The 17,645-nt window shown below is 42.0% G+C and overlaps 1 protein-coding gene across 1 annotated transcript in view; it reads right to left on the bottom strand.

Moving 5' to 3' along the window:
• The window catches only part of LOC137239534 (acetylcholine receptor subunit alpha-like), a 1,517,845-nt gene that overhangs the window by 1,309,930 nt on the left and 190,270 nt on the right, over window positions 1-17,645 (bottom strand). The window lies entirely within an intron of this gene.

Raw genomic sequence — 17,645 nt, 5'->3', positions numbered from 1 at the left:
TTCGAGGAGATTAGGTAAGGCGATTTTGAAACAGGTACGAAGCCGAGTGGTATTGGGCGATGGTAGAGTCAGCACGATAAAGGAAGCAATGGTGGCAGACGTAGAGATCGAGAAAGAGAAGTACAACAGCGAAATGCTCGTTCTTCCAGGGCTAATAGAAGAAGTTGTCATCGGCATGGACATACTTGCCAGGGCAAACACATCATTAAGTTTCGGGGGTCACACGTAATGCTACAAGCAGAAGAGGCAAGCAAAGACACGGTTATGTGCAGGACAATAACTGAGGCAGGCGAGCCCGATGTAAACGATATGGAAAGACTAACTACGGATCAACAAAGCCCGTCTTAAAACACTAAAAGAGTTAGGGATTTCCTAGGCGAACAGATTCTTCGTTTCTAAAATATGACCGGTACCTCAAATATCACGGCGCATAAAATAATCATGCGTGATGATCGGCCGATAAAACAAAGATACTTTCCACGGAATCCGAAGATGCAGCAAACCATTGATATGGAGATAAACGAGCTATTGGGTGCATCGAGCCATCGTGTAGCCCGCATAGTGCACCGATCGTCCTCGTAAGGAAAAAGAATGGTAAGTGGAGGTTATGTATAGACTATCGCCAGCTAAACGCACGCTCAGTTCCCGATGCATACCCACTACCACGGATCCAACACATACTAGACCGGCTAAGAAACGCGAAGTATATAAGTAGCCTGGATCTGAAAAACGGCTACTGGCAGATCCCTATGGACGAAGGAAGTAAGCAATATACGGCGTTTACTGTACCTGGAAACGGGCTGTTCCAATGACGCGTGATGCCATTTGGGCTTCATTCAGCACCCGCAACATTTCAACGGGCAGTATATCAAGTAATCGGCCCCGAATTAGAACCGAACGCATCGCATACCTAGACGACATCATAATTACAAGCTCAATGCTAGAGGAGCATACTAAACATTTAACGGAAGGGTTTAAAGGCCTACGAAAAGCAAATTTAAGAATCAACGCCGAAAAGTGCGAATTTTTCAAGAAGCAACTGCCGTATCTGGGACATGTCGCAAGCACCAACAAACGTGAGAGAACTAAGACGATTTTTAGGTATAGCATCTTGGTACCGGCGATTCGTACCAGAGTTTTCAAAAATAGCGCATCCGCTGAAAACCATGTTAAAAAAGGGTAACAGATGGAAACGGACCGAAACACAAGAAACAGCATTTCAGACACTGAAGTATTCACTCACCGAAGCACCAGATTTTACACGAATATTCACATTACAAACAGACGCGAGCGATTTTGGACTAGGAGCAGTCCTCACACAGGAGCTAGACGACGGAGAGCGGGTAATCGCGTACGCTAGCCGCCGCCTCAACAAAGCAGAAATTATTCACCCACGGAGAAAGAGTGTTTAGCCATTGTATGGGCTATACGCAAAATGCCACCATATCTGGAAGGCTACGAATTCACGGTAATCACGGACCACTTATTATTGAAATGGTTGAACGCCATTGAAAGTCCTTCGGGACGAATTGCGAGATGGGCGTTGGAGTTACAACAATACTCATTCGATGTGCAGTACAGGAAAGGTAAGCTGAACGTTGTAGCGGATGCACTGTCACGACAGCCGCAAGACGCACAACTCAACAGACTGGAACACGAAAACGAAATATCGTGTAAATGGCTTGAAAAAAGGAAGGAGGAAGTTAAACGAAACCCGGAGAAGTTTCCAGACTACATAGTTGAAAACGGGGAGTTATATCGGCACATAGCTGTTCAGATCGACGATCAAGACGCGATCCCGTGGAAACTATGTGTAGCGAAACCACAACGCGGTAAAGTATTACAGGAAGTGCACGAAAGTCCAAGCGCCGGACACATGGGTATCCGGAAGACAATAGTTCGAGCAGCCACAAGATACTACTGGCCAGGAATGTTTCGCGACATAAAACGGTATGTACAACAATGCCCAACCTGTCAAATTTACAAGCCTAGTCAACAGCAAGCAGCGGGGAAAATGTTAACTCAAATTCCAGAAGAACCGTGGGTAACGGTGTGCGCAGATTTCGTTGGACCATTACCACGTTCAAAGCACGACAATACCATGGTTATAGTATTTCTAGATCGTTTCGCCAAGTGGGTAGAGATCGTACCATTACGTAAGGCAAAAGCGGATAGACTCATCAAAGCATTTAGAGAGCGTATATTATCGCGATTTGGAGTTCCGAAGGTCATTATTACAGACAACGGCGCCCAGTTCACGAGCAGACAATTCAAGTGACTCCTTCAGGACTATGGAGTAAAGCACCAATTAACAGCACCCTATACACCACAAGAGAACCCAACGGAGAGGGCAAACCGAAACATCAAACGGATGTTGGCACAATTCACGGGAAAAGAACAAGGCAACTGGGACGAGTTGTTACCAGAGATAATACTAGCACTAAATTCGAGTGTGTGCGAAGCAACAGGGTACAGCCCGGAATTCTTGGTACAAGGACGAGAGGCCACAACAACGGGAAATGGAAAAGTAGCGAGAATGAAGGAGATATTTCAAATGGTACGAAGAAACCAGCAACGCGCGTCAGCAGAACAGGCACGACATTATAATTTGCGGAGAAGGAAATGGAATCCGGCGATAGGAGAGAGAGTTTTAGTAAAGGAACACCATCTGTCTAAGGCAACCGACAACTCTGCGGCCAAACTAGCACCAAAATTCAGCGGGCCCCATAGAATCACGCATTTTATTTCGCCAGTCATCGTCGAACTGGACAAAATGTTTCAAGGCAAGAAGAGAACAGCGCATCATAGCGAGCTTAAACCATTTTACGAAAACAAGTTAATCAACGGGAGAAGCGAAAGCGCAACAAAACCTTCCACAGATGCCCATCTACATCTTTGCAAACACAACCGAAGAGTAAAATCACCGAAAACTACAAAGGAAGGCGTAGCACGACGGTAAATCACAATATGAACAAGTTTCATAAATTTCAATAATTGCCCTAGTAATTATTACAATTACATTAACTTTATGTTCTATAATATTATTATTAGTTTTAATAATAATGCTCTAATAATCATAATAGCACTATTTATGATCATAGTAATAATCACAATAATAGTAACCATCACATTTATATTACCGGTAACAAAATTTTTCGGCAACCCTAATTTGGTACACGCCAAAATAACGCTTATCCGTCTAGCATAAACAGCATTCCCAAACAAATCATAGCCGACTAACAATAACAAGGAACAAAGAAATGCAATGGTACAACAACAAACAACACGTGCAAACAGAAATATAAATGCAGTGGTACAACAACAACAAACACAAGCAATACAATAAAGGGCAAATGCACGCGCATACCGACAGAAACTAACATAACAATTGCGAGGGGGTGTGAAGACCCAAAATTACAGGCTTTCGGGGCCTCCACAAATTTGGATTTTTCATATTCAAATTATAAACTGAAGTATAATAATTTATATATATGACATGAAATGAATATTCTTATTCATATATGTACATACGTTTTGAATTAAATATACTTTGTACAATCATACATACATTTTAAAACATATATAATTATAATACATATTAAATTATATATAGGATATGAAAACTTTTATCGCAGAGTGTAAGAACTCACATAATTATGCACAAACATACATACTTACGTATAAGCGAACAAGGAGAAATGAAATTGTCAAACGATAGCGAACACACATGTGTACAAATATATATTTAGTAATCTTAGCTTAGTTTTAAGAACTTTTATTGTAAATCCACGGAAGCCGACTCAAAAATGGCATAAAAGGAGCGGCAAATTCATAAGCAAGGCACTCTTGGCTTAGAAGTCGTAGAGTGAGCTATATAGTGGGCTGTGTTAAACATCCACTACGGAGCAGCTGGTGGTGTCAAACTTCAGCTGTTTATGCTAGGTATACCGCCGAGTCGTGTAAAACGCTCGACGACTACGTATTTTACTAGGGATCCGGTGAGTTGTGTAAAACGCTCACCGATTACGTATTTTACTAGGGACCGGTGAGTTGTGTGAAACGCTCACCGATTACGTATTCTACTAGGGATCCGGTGAGTTGTGTGAAACGCTCACCGATTACGTATATTCACCAGGCATACCACCGAGGCGTGTAAAACACTCTGTGAATAAACGTATTATAACCACATACATATATATATGTATATAGATTTTATTATTGAATGAAATAAATCATCGTTTTATAACTAACATCTTTTATTGTATAGGCGAACATATTCGCTGAGTTATACCCCAGCTATAAACCCGACGAACGGGGTTCGTTACATAGTCCGTCCCGTAAGTATCCATCCAAACACCGTCTTCTGGGCGAGAAGGTTACTCGCAAGTTCCTTCCGAATCCCCTCCAACATGATTTTCGGATAGACATAGCCTCCAAGCACAAGATCAATTTCTTAGTTTGCGAAGAATCGGCTGTCCGCTAGTTTAATTCCCGGGAAGTTTCGTTGGATAGCAGGGTTAATATCGATGGTTGGCAGATTGCTTGTCAATTGAATTAACACTAAAGCCTTAGTGATGATGGATACCGTTGTGTTAGGGGGGGAGCCTATATGGATAGGGCAAGCTAGGGTGGAATGTGCAGATACCGTATTGTTGATACCTGAAACTGTAGCATTCATTTTTTTAGCTGGAAGCCCGATACGTCGGCGAAGCCGTTCCGTAATAAATGAACACTCGGGGCCGGAGTCTATTAAGGCTCCGGCCGAGTATACGGTTTCACTATATCACATGTGGATTTGAGCTGTTTCCAGTAGGATCCCTTTATGTGTGTTCGAAAAAGTTCGATTGGACTTGGCTCGGAGACTCACTGTTGGCCTGAATACGACTATGTTCAGAAGTGGAACGTTTGGATGTAGTTCCGCTACCACTCGACGTTGAACTCGAAGGGTGCTGTTTGGACCAGAAGGTTGCCTAAACTGGATTCAAATGCAGGAGAGTGTGATGTCGTTCATGGCAAGTTGTAGGCGCTGTTGCAATTCGACACACCATGTCCGGAAGACAAACAGTTCAGGCACAAATTGTTCCTTCTCACATGCTTACTGTGATCAGACGGAGTCATCTTTAGGAAGCATGAGCAGGATCGAATGTGGTGAACGTTACTACTGCAGAGTTTGCATTTCACATTTGATACGCTTGCCTGAAAAGTATTCAATTTTTTGCTGTTCCCCTCGTCATGTGATCTGGATGGTTGAGATTTGGTCGTCTGTGAGCTTCGCAAATCAAAAGCAGTTTCAAAAATCTGGAACCGACTTGCCAGAAATTTGTCCATGTCACTCCACTTTGTCACTCCACTCTGAAGCTGTTTGATTCCACTTCCAGATTCAGTTACTACGGGGGGAGCTTGAAGAGGATATTCAATTGGCTATTAACTAGAATTCGTTTATTCCCGTAGCGATCGGACAGGTTTTTCCACGCGGTTTCCAAACCTTCATTTGTAAGGGACATTTGCTTACTATTTCTCTTGCTTCGCCCTCAGTTTTTTTTATTAAATGGCATAATTTTTCTACTGAGTCGAGCTCTTGATTCTTTAAGTAAATGGCCGTGAATAGGTAAGTCACGGAATGTTGGTAATGACAAATAAACTCCCTTAAAACTTCGGTCTCACAAGGCCGAAGCCTGATATTGCGTTCCCCTAGCGAGTCGTCGCTTGATTTTTCAGAGGCTTTATTTGTTTGCTTTGTAGCTAGGTCACCTATCAACTCTATGCACTTCATATAAGTCGTGTACGCTAACTTACACTTTTTCTTCGCTGCACTAGCATCTTTGGAAGATGTTGAAGCATCTGACCCATGAAACTAACTCTAGCTGCGTCTTATTTTGTTCCACAGCTCTTTAGCCTCTTCCCTTTGGATTTCGATGACGGATTGATTGGGATTTTTCGAATTCACGAAAGTCTGACTCGAGATCTATCAAAGACTCAACCAATTGATTGAAACTTGCCATTTTTTAATAGTTTGTTGGATGAAAAAATGTCCTTTGAATTATTAAAAACTTGGACGAATTCCGAAAAATGCACGTAGTTATGAAGTACTCCAAAATTAATAAAATTGGTGTAAAACTTAAGTAGCCTACAGGTATCGTATTCATTTTGCCGGTAAAAATTTCAAGCGAACGACGAAATAGCGCTGTGGTGCTCGAGACTCTCTTTTCATTTTTGTAAATAGGGTGATTTTGGAAGGAACTATGAATTTCAGTAAAAATATCAACCAAGTTTCCGAAATAACTCACAAAAATCTTGAAATATTAGTATAATACAACTAAATAAGTGAGCAGAAAAATGGAAAAAAATCTAAATTTGGGTACAAAAATATTTATTTATTATTTCAAAACAGGTCACAAATTATTTTAAAAATAATTGTACACTTTATTTGAAATAAATACCAGTAATAATGTATATTTAAACTTCCTTTTTGATGTTTCGGGATTCGCAGTACTAATTTCATTATTTGCACTCCTTTATCGAAGTTGCCCACCACCCACCATTATAATGCATGTAGATACGCAAATTCACAGTATTTTGTGTTTTCTTTTATTTCGTTTTTCTTGCACTTGTTTTTAATAATGCGATCACAAATCGCTATTATTATAATTTTTATAAATTAAAACGCATACAATTATCGAAATAAACGCGGTGCGTGTGATTTTTTATTCAAATGATATTGTGGCAATTAATTAATGTTAAATTTCCTTTTTATGTGCAGTGCGTTGTTAGTGTTATTACAAAAAATACACAGTGTCCCCTTCTTAATTTGGGTTGATTTGATTGTATGTATATTTGTGTCACTAAACGATAAAAAAGAATTTATAAATATTCTGACACGGTAAAGGATCGGAATTTGGACACTTTTTCAAGTATTTATTGGACTTTAATAGGAAAAAACTAACAAGCACTCACTGCAAAGCAATTATTTAACCACTTTTTGCTTTGATTATGTCCGTTCGAACGGACACTATAACGATGGCGCTAGCCGAAGATCTCTACACAGAAATTGGTATTGGAAGACAAAAAAGAACCAAAACATCAAATCACTCGCGCACAATTTGAAATGTTATTTTATGAAAAATCACTTAATCACTTTCAGTGTATATTTCGTTTTCTTATTGAGTTTGAATTTTGCACAGAAAAACTCACCCGTATTAGACCTTTTGGTGTATATGGGAGTAAAATGAATATGTGGTATGTTAGACACCCGTTGGCTTGGTTTTCTTCTTTGATATCAAAACACTTTTTTTCTTCTTCACGGACTTTCTTGATCGTAGAACGGCTACGAAGGATCATGGATACAATTGGCGGGAATGAAACCAATTGTGTTTTACGAATAGAAATAAAAACACAATAATTAGTGATTGTACATAGAAATATGTATAATAGTTATAAATGTCTTTATTTCGTCAATACGTATTAATTTAATATCACAATAAAAGATTGTAGGAACTTACGTTTTTGTTGGTATGAAATACTCCAAAAACGAACGCTGGATCACATGGTGATTCGTTGGCAGGAAAACTAGATCAGAGCCTACGGCAACTTCCAAATCGCCACCGAACCCCGAGTTTTCTCCCTTAACGAAAGAAAATGCTGGATCAAGAGGACGATTGGAAGTTAGCCGTTGCTTGCTGACAAACGGAAAAATAATTAAGTCGAGGGTGGCTACCCGGTAGGAAATTAATTAGGCCACTGGTCTAAACATTTATAAAATTTTTCATGTAAAAATGTCTTGTTATATAAAAGACAGCAAAATGGTATCATTATATCAAATAGATGAAATGAAAACTGTTGATGTGTTATATACAAACCGATATTCGCAGCGTGTGAAAATAGTATCAACTTAGTTCAATTGTAATTCAACCGGAAGTAAAGGATATATTTATTATTTGACATATAGAAGTAAGACAGAGTTGTATTGTGTTGTAGAGGGTCATTCCTTATAAATACGAATTCATAACACCTTTCCTGAATGACGCTCTTAAATAATGTATACAAAGAGGTTTATAGCTAAATATATACATATATAAGCAGTTTATGATTTAAAATTTTACAGATTTGATACCAATAGCCTCTGAGAGATATGTGTGCTTTTTCTTAACTACTCCTTTCGTTAGAATATCAGCTGCCATGTCGTTTGTTGAGATATAGCTGAGAATGATCTTTCCATTTTGTAGATGTTGTCGAATGAAGTGGCTTTTGATATCTACGTGTTTCGTACGGGGCGAGTATGAATTATTCGTTGCGATTTGTATTGCACTTTTATTGTCGCAGTAAAGTACTAATGGTTTTTCTGTACCTTCCAATTCCTGATGAAATCTTTGAAGCCATATTGCTTCCTGAATTGCCGAAGTGATTGACATGAACTCTGCTTCGGTGGACGATAAAGCAACTGTGCGTTGCCTGCGCGTACACCAAGAAATAGCTGAACCTTGGTATTTAAATACATACCCAGTAGTAGATCGTCGTTGGTCAACGTCACTACCCCAATCTGCGTCGCAGAAACCATTAATTTCACTTGCATCTCTGCTAAAAACAAGACCCATGTCAATCGTACCTTTGAGGTACCTCATCACGCGCTTAAGTGCCACCCAGTGAGCCTTTCCTGGGTTGTCGGAATATCGACTGAGCAAATTAACGGCAAATGAAATGTTGGGACGCGTTATTTGCGATGCGAAGAGTATACATCCAATAGCCTGCATGTATGGTACATCTGACATTTGTTGTTTTTCTTCTTCAGTACATGGACACATTTTTGCACTAATTTGTTGGTTAAGGTCAAGCGGAGTTGAGATGGGGTTGGAATCAGCCATACCAAATCGCTCTAATATATCACCAACATAGTGGGATTGATCTACCTTTATTATGCCTTTTGCACTATCTCTTTGGATGCGCATGCCCAAAACTGACGAGGCCTCACCAAGATCTTTCATCTTAAATTTTGATGCCAATTTTTGTTTTAGTTTCCGAATTGAGGCCATATTATTTGAAAAAATAAGCACGTCATCGACGTATACAGCCACATATGTTTGTTCTCTATTATTTGTTTTATAATACACACATTGATCGACCTCACTGCGTTTCAAGCCAAGGCTAAGCAAAGCATTGTTAAACGTTTCGTTCCAAAGTCTACTCGACTGCTTAAGCCCATAGAGAGACTTTTGCAGCTTGCAAACACGGCCAGTCTTGTCATCAACGCCATCTGGCTGTACCATAAAAATTTCTTCTTTAAGCTCGGAATTTAAGAATGCAGTGACCGCATCCATCTGGTGTATAAACAAGTCACGTTTAGCCGCAATGGCTAACAGCATCCGTATGGATGTGTACCTAACAACAGGCGCGTACGTCTCATCATAATTTACTCCCTTTTCTTGGCTGTACCCTTTGATGACAAGCCTTGCTTTCCTTCGAACAATGTCACCACTAGCATTTTGTTTGGTTTTAAACACCCATTTCGATTTAATTGCCTTCTTGCCGTGAGGCAGCTCTGTCAGAATCCAAGTATTATTGGAACGTAGAGCAGACAACTCTTCATTTATGGCCACCTTCCAGTCGTCAGCATTTTCATCAGATATGGCGTCGTCAAATGATTCAGGATCTTGCAAACGATATTCACTGGCAACAAAATTGAATTCGGTTTTCTTACTTGCTATTCTTTTGGAGCGTCTCAAATCGGAATCAGCATTATCAGAATCAATTGGATCTGTTTCGCAATCACTTTTTATTTCATTTGGCTTCTGTTCGCCATTCTTTGATTCACAATGTTCTACTTCTTCTCGTTTTTCTTCAACGTTCGTAAATTCTTTATGTTCTAGCTCCTTTTGCTTTTCTTCAAAGTTCGTGAATTCTCCGTATTCTATCGCCCCTGAATTCTGAACTTCATTGGAATCAGATACGTCGTAGAAAAGTTCACAAACGTGTGGTCTAGCCGGTTTTTTTTCAATGAAAACTACATCGCGACTTATTATAATTTTACGTGTTTTCGGGTCAAACAAGCGGTAAGCTTTTGACGTGTTGCAGTACCCAACAAATATGCATTCGATGGACTTTGCGTCTAATTTCTGACGTTTTTCTTTTGGTACGTGCGCCATGGCTTTACTGCCGAACACGCGCATATGCTTTAGTGATTGTTTTCTATTCGACCAGATTTCTTCCGGAGACCGAAAATCTTCACTACAGGGAACTCTATTCAAAATATAAGCTGCAGTGACCGACGCTTCAGCCCAAAACTTCTTGTTTAAACCTGAGTCAATCAACATACAGCGCACTCTTTCTACAATTGTTCGATTTAATCGTTCTGCTACACCATTTTGCTCGGGTGTATATGGCGAGGATGTTTGGTGTACTATGCCATTTTTCATTAAAAAACCTTTAAACTTTCCGTTGGTGTACTCCGTACCATTGTCTGAGCGAAATATTTTTATTTTCCGTGAGCACTGATTTTCTACTAATGTCTTAAATTTGACAAATTCATCAAAAACGTCAGACTTTTGCTTGATTGGCACTACAGTAGCTTTTCGAGAATAATCATCCACGAAGGTCACAAAAAATCTATGGCCCGAGTGAGATTTAGTTGAAAATGGACCGGCGACGTCTGAATGAATCAGATCAAGTAAGTTATTAGCGCGCGTGCCACTTTCTTTGAAAGGCGCACGAGTTTGCTTACCTTTAATGCATACGACGCATTGCTCATTTTCAATTTTACCAAAATCAACACCACTACACGAATTTTTAATTTTTCTTAACTTTTCAGTGCACATATGGCCCATTCTGCGGTGCCATAAATCAAAGTCATTGCTGGCCAGAAAAGCACTTTTTTCACACTGAATGTTTAATTTGTACAGATCATTTACAGCGGTCGCGGTGGCTATCAAATTGCTCTGATTATCATAAATTCTGCAATAATCTTTATTGAATATTACCTTATTGCCGTTTTTGGTCATTTCGCGCACGGACAATAAATTTGCGCACAACTCGGGAACGTAATCTACTTTAAGCACAGCATCGTATCCAGATGATAAACACAATTTTACATTACCACTTGACACTACTGGAATGGTTTTGTTGTTCGCTACTATAATGTTTTTATCAATTGACTGTTTTTCATTCAAAATAATGTTTTTATTTTGTGTCATGTGTGCGGTTGCGCCAGAATCAATATACCAATCAGCTGTGCGGCTGTCATGCGAAAGCAACGAAGCAAATAGAATTTTCTCACCTTTTGTGTGAGTATTGCCACTTTTTCTTTTATTGGGACATTTTCTTGCAAAATTACCTTCTTCTTTGCAATTATGGCATCTGAGGAATTTTGTTGTTTTCTTTTTATTCTTTATGTAAAGCGCATTTTCAGACTCTTGTTTATCAAATTTTGCCTCTTGCAATAAAAGCGTTTTGACACTATCAATTGTAAGCTTTTGATTAGAGTTCTCGATAGCTAAAACCAAAGCACGAAAATCATCCGGCAGGCCTGCTAGTATCAGTGAAGCAGTCACCTCTTCATCAATTTTCAGTCCAGCATTTTGCACTTTTAATGATGTCATCACTAAAGAGTTTAGGTACTCCTGCATTGACGAGAAATCAGAGAGTCTACATTGGACGAGTTGTTTGAGTAGTCCGACTCTGCGCGTTAAACCGGAGTCTTCGTATGCTGAAATCAAGGCTTCCCAAGCCTCTTTTGCTGTTTTAGCAGTTGCAATGTGTGAAAAGTTTATGGGCTCAACCATTAGAGTGATTTCGGCAAGAGCGCGTCCATCTGCTTGTACATCTTTTTGTGCGGCATCATCTTTTAACCCAGACTGTACCACGTCCCAGCAACCTTTAATAACTAGATAAGATTTAGCGTGGAGTTTCCATACATCGAAGTTTTCACGCCCTTTTAGACGTTCGAATGCGAAACCAATGTTGTTCGCTTGCATTATGTTTTTCGAAACACAATATTTTTATCTTGTGACAACCAAAGTGTACTTTTTTCAAGAATGACTTCAAGAATTAACAATTCTACAATTCACCCGCGATGACTTAAGGCCCATAACCTGTTGATGTGTTATATACAAACCGATATTCGCAGCGTGTGAAAATAGTATCAACTTAGTTCAATTGTAATTCAACCGGAAGTAAAGGATATATTTATTATTTGACATATAGAAGTAAGACAGAGTTGTATTGTGTTGTAGAGGGTCATTCCTTATAAATACGAATTCATAACAAAAACTATTTAAATTCCCCTTCGACTAGAGATCTAAGTAACAGTTATAACAGGTACGGCTGCCATTTTGGCCCATTTGTCAATTTTGATTCTTTTGCCTGAACCGCGAGGCCCGCCTTGTCGGGAAGGTGGTCGTACGACCAAAATGAACGACTCATTACCTAATTGTAATAAGGATGATGATAAGAAGAGGACTAAGTCGCAAGCCAAGGACTACAAATACTTAATGCGTATGGACTCGGGGAGCGAGAGTAGCGTTGATTCAATGAACTCCGTGTTGGAAAAGCATACAAATGAAAACCGAGTAGAAGAGTGAAGAAGGGTACGGAGCAGAGGAAGTAAAAGAGCTCTCGCAGTACCGTACAGCAATAGGAATTGTCCAATGCCTGGAAGCAGTGGCCAACCTAACAAAAGTGGAGATCGAGCGCTTGGAAGGGCTCATGAGGTGGTAGAAGTAGCTCGAAGGCAGCTGAAAAGGTTTGCTGAGAGAAACCCTCGATTTTCAACCGGTACGAGGAGGAATAAGCGTTGAATGGCAGAATGAAGAGGCAACGTTCGGCGGAAGGCGATAAGCCTACTTTCAAGAGGCAAAAAATACCCATTCCCAGAGCCGCAATGGTGTGAGAATAATAGCGTGGGAAAACATCGCGAGCTTGCGGTGGCTGGAGGAAGTGGTTCCAAACCTCCAAAGACAAGGCACGAATGCGCTCGCGGTTGAATTGGATTTCCGCCCCACGGTACCAAAAGTTAAGGTATGGATACCATGCGTGATGATGTCGGAGGATATACAGCGACATCTGCAGAATCAGAGTCCGAACATGCCCACACAGGCTTGGAAGGTACTTATTGTATCTCCATTCTTTGTATTCTACATCTTCCAAATTAACAAGCAAAATTTACAAGCGACTCAGAAAAAGAAGTCCCGAGGATAAAAATCCTTACACGCTAGAAGTGGACGAAGTCTGAAAGGACCTCAAAAGATTAAGAGAAAAAGGACAGGTGGAAGTAGCCGACGTCACCACGAAGGTGTTAGAAGAGGACTAACAGCCAAATGGTGCTGCGAGTCGCACAGAGGAAGACCCAGCACAGCATTTATGGGAGGCTGAAGGTGGCCTCAAATACTCTAAACCAAAAGGACAATATCGAATTGGCAGCGAAAACGTTTTCTAGGTGCAAATCGTCGGGCCTAGATGGTATATTCCCGGCCATGCTACAAGTTTCAAGTAAAGCGGTCGAGGAATGGCTTAAAATAATATTCGAAGGGTGCATAAGACTGAATCATGAAAGGTTTCTGGACTTAGCGCTCGCGGATTAGCCGTTTACTACGCTCAAACGAAAGGACGAGTGCGAGCTGTAGTAGTTGTAAGGAAACAGCTGCATTCATATATGCTACCTAATTACACTACTGAGGACCTCGTGGTCGCAGCCGTTGAGCAAAAGAATAAGCAAGCATTTATCCTGGTATCCTGCTACATGGCCCATGCTGCGGATATTCTACCGACGGTTGGTCATATGCGCGGATGCAGATACGAACGAGAGAGACGAATCTATATTTTGCTAAACCCTGCAGACCAATTTGCAGATAGCCAACAGGGGGAATGGGGAGGGTGGGGCCGTGTGTAGAAGTCCACGAAAGTGGGGAAAGCTTCTGACCGCCATTCACCTGGGAATGGCCAGAGCGATTCTTTTGCATGCGGTTCAAGCAGCTCACTACTGCCGGTCGCTTGCGGCCAAGTATCCTCTGGGTAGCCGCTAAACACCCGTTTAGCGGTGAGCTAATGTGAGAAGGCGACAACCTGGCTAGGCCACTCTGACATAATCGGTTTAAGGGCTAGCCGGGGGAGATTTCATCGGCAGCGTCTGTACACCTCTAGGTGCGGCTGCAAGCGGGCGTCTGTCTTGGAGCAAGCGGCTCGCTATATAAACGTGCCAATTAATATTTTCACCCCCGCTGAGCGGGTTGTGCGCTGGGCTTGGGACCCGTCACGTAAAACCATACTCCAATGAAATATAACAACAAGCCTCGGATAAATACACTCTCTATTGATGACGACCATGGCAAACGTTTGAAGGACAATGAATTGAGGGCATGCACCTGGAACGTCCGCTCCCTGAATGGGATTGGTGCAGATGCCCGGCTGGTTGATGTCCTCGTCAAAGCAAAATCTGACATCACCGCCATCCAAGAAATGCGTTGGACGAAGCAAGGAAGAAAGAAGATCAAAAATTGTGACATATATTGGAGTGGCCATGCGAATAAGCGCAGTTTCGGCGTCGGATTCGTGGTGGGAGAGAGACTTTGTCGCCAAGTGCTGGCGTTCACGCCTGTGGACGAGCGTCTCGCCGCTATTCGAATAAAAGCAAAATTTTTTAATATATCATTCATCTGCGCCCATGCGCCGACAGAGGAGAAAGACGGTGAGGTGAAAGACACTTTTTATGAACGATTAGAACGCACATACGAGCGCTGCCCCCGTCATGATATAAAAGTCGTGCTTGGCGACTTTAACGCCAGGGTGGGCAAAGAAGGTGTTTTTGGCCCTACAGTCGGAAAGTTCAGCCTACACAATGAAACTTCTCCTAACGGACTGAGGCTGATTGACTTTGCCGGTGCTCGAAACATGGTCATATCAAGCACGAGGTTCATGCATAAAAAGATACATCAAGCTACATGGCTGTCTCCTGATCGAAATACTCGCAATCAGATCGATCACGTTGTGATAGACGGACGGCATGCCTCCAGTGTTTTAGATGTGCGAACGATCCGAGGACCTAACATCGATTCGGACCATTATCTCGTTGCAGCCAAAATACGCACCCGCCTCAACGCGGCTAAAAACAAGGAACAAAAAACACAAGGAAAGCTAGACGTCGAAAAGCTTCAATCACAACAGACTGCCAATGATTTCGCAACTCGACTCTCACACCTGCTCTCTGAGGGCACAACTCATCCTGAAGGAATACAGGAGCAGTGGGAGCATATCTCCAAAGCACTTCATACTGCCGCCGAGGAAAAAATTGGTTACCGGCGGCCACGAAAAAACAACTGGTATGATGAAGAATGCCGCGTTGCAACCGAAAGAAAAGACGCTGCCTACAGGGCTACGTTAAAAGCGAGCGCGACAAGAGGAGTGTGTGAACGCTATCGTGAGTTGAAAAGGGAAGCGAGACGCCTTTTCAGGAAGAAAAAAGCAGAAGCAGAAAGGCGTGAGTGCGAGGAGCTTGAGCTGCTAGCCACCAGGAATAACGCCCGAAAATTCTACCAAAAAATACGGCGACAGACGGAAGGTTTTAAGACCGGGGCAAACTCCTGTAGGAATGAAAACGGCGACCTTGTAACTGATGTCCAGAGAGTGCTTAGATTATGGAGGGAACACTTCTCTGCTCTCCTAAATGGAGGCAGCAATTCACCGCGCAGAGATGAAGAACCCGATCCCGCAATCGATGATGATGGAATATATGTCCCCCCGCCCGATTATGACGAAGTTAGAATAGCAATAACCACATTGAAAAACAACAAGGCCGTGGGCGCTGATGGATTGCCTGCGGAGCTATTCAAATTCGGCGGCGAGGAGTTGGTAAGGCGCATGCAGCAGCTTCTTAGCAAAATATGGGCGGACGAAAGCATGCCCGACGGTTGGAATCTAAGTGTTCTTTGCCCAGTCCACAAGAAGGGGGATACTGCAAAATGCACCAACTATCGTGGAATCAGCCTTCTTAATATCGCATATAAGGTCCTTTCAAGTGTATTGTGCGAAAGATTGAAGCCCACCGTGAACCGGCTGATTGGACCTTATCAGTGCGGCTTCAGACCTGGTAAATCTACCATCGACCAGATTTTCACAATGCGCCAAATCTTGGAAAAAACCCGTGAAAAGAGAATCGACACACATCACCTCTTCGTCGATTTTAAAGCCGCCTTCGACAGCACGAAAAGGAGCTGCCTATATGCCGCTATGTCTGAATTTGGTTTCCCCGCAAAACTTATACGGCTGTGCAAAATGACGTTGAGCAACACCATCAGCTCAGTCAGAATTGGGAAGGACCTCTCCGAGCCGTTCGAAACTAAACGAGGTTTCAGACAGGGTGACCCCCTATCGTGCGATTTCTTTAATTTGATGCTGGAGAAAATTATACTAGCTGCAGAACTTAACCGCACTGGAACAATATACTATAAAAGCGTGCAATTACTGGCATATGCTGATGACATTGATATCATCGGCCTAAACACCCGCGCTGTTAGTTCTGCTTACTCCAAGCTGGAAAAAGAAGCGGTAAAGATGGGTTTGATGGTGAATGAGGACAAAACGAAGTACCTGCTGTCATCGAGCAAAGAGTCAGCGCATATGCGCCTTGGCAACCACGCTACTGTTGGCAGCCATAATTTCGAAATAGTAAAAGACTTCGTTTATTTGGGAACCAGCATCAACATTAGCAACAACATCAGCACTGAAATCCAGCGAAGAATCAATCTTGCCAATAAATGCTACTTTGGACTAGGTAGGCAATTGAAAAGTAAAGTCCTCTCTCGGCGAACGAAAATCATACTCTACAAGTCACTTATCGTACCCGTCCTGCTATATGGGGCAGAAGCATGGACCATGACAACAGCAGATGAAGCGGCTTTGGGAGTGTTCGAGAGAAAAGTTCTTCGAAAGATTTATGGACCTCTACGCGTTGGCGATGGCGAGTACCGAAGAAGATTTAATGATGAGCTGTACGAGCTATACGCAGACATCAACATAGTCCAGCGAATTAAAACGCAGCGGCTGCGCTGGCTAGGCCATGTTATGCGAATGAAAGATGATGCTCCGGCCAGGAAAGTGTTTCTATCGGAACCCGCCTATGGAAGCAGAGGTAGAGGGCGGCCCCCACTCCGTTGGAAGGACCAGGTGGAAAACGATTTAAACTCCCTTGGTGTGACCAATTGGCGCCGGTTGGCGGAGCGAAGGAGCGACTGGCGCGCCTTGTTGGACGGCCATAACCGTTTAGACGGTTAAGCGCCAATTAAGTAAGTAAGTAAGTAACAGGGGAAATGTCCCTTCATACATTGGTCCAACATCCAGCAATGTTCTGGAAATTACATTGAGCTCCGAACGTGATATGTCAAGGTATGATTGAATGGTTCTTGATAGACTATCCATCTCCGAACATGCGTATATCAGCTTCAGCATCCCCCTAAAGAGAGTGGAGAAGGGAGGAACCTTTAGAAACCCTAGGTCAACGAACTGGACTAAATTCCAGAAGCAGGTAGAAACAAAACTGGGACAACCCAAAGAGGTTGCCAATATGGAGTAACTGGAAGGGTCTAATGAATTCCTAACAACGACGCTTATGACTGCGTGTAGCAAAGCTTGCCCTGTGATAAGATTCAGAGGAAAGCAAAGCCGCCATA

This window comes from Eurosta solidaginis, chromosome 1, assembly GCF_040869045.1.
Source record: "Eurosta solidaginis isolate ZX-2024a chromosome 1, ASM4086904v1, whole genome shotgun sequence".
NCBI classification, from domain to species: domain Eukaryota; kingdom Metazoa; phylum Arthropoda; class Insecta; order Diptera; family Tephritidae; genus Eurosta; species Eurosta solidaginis.
Note: the sequence above shows the minus strand (reverse complement) of the source record. Positions and strands in the feature narration are given on the sequence as shown.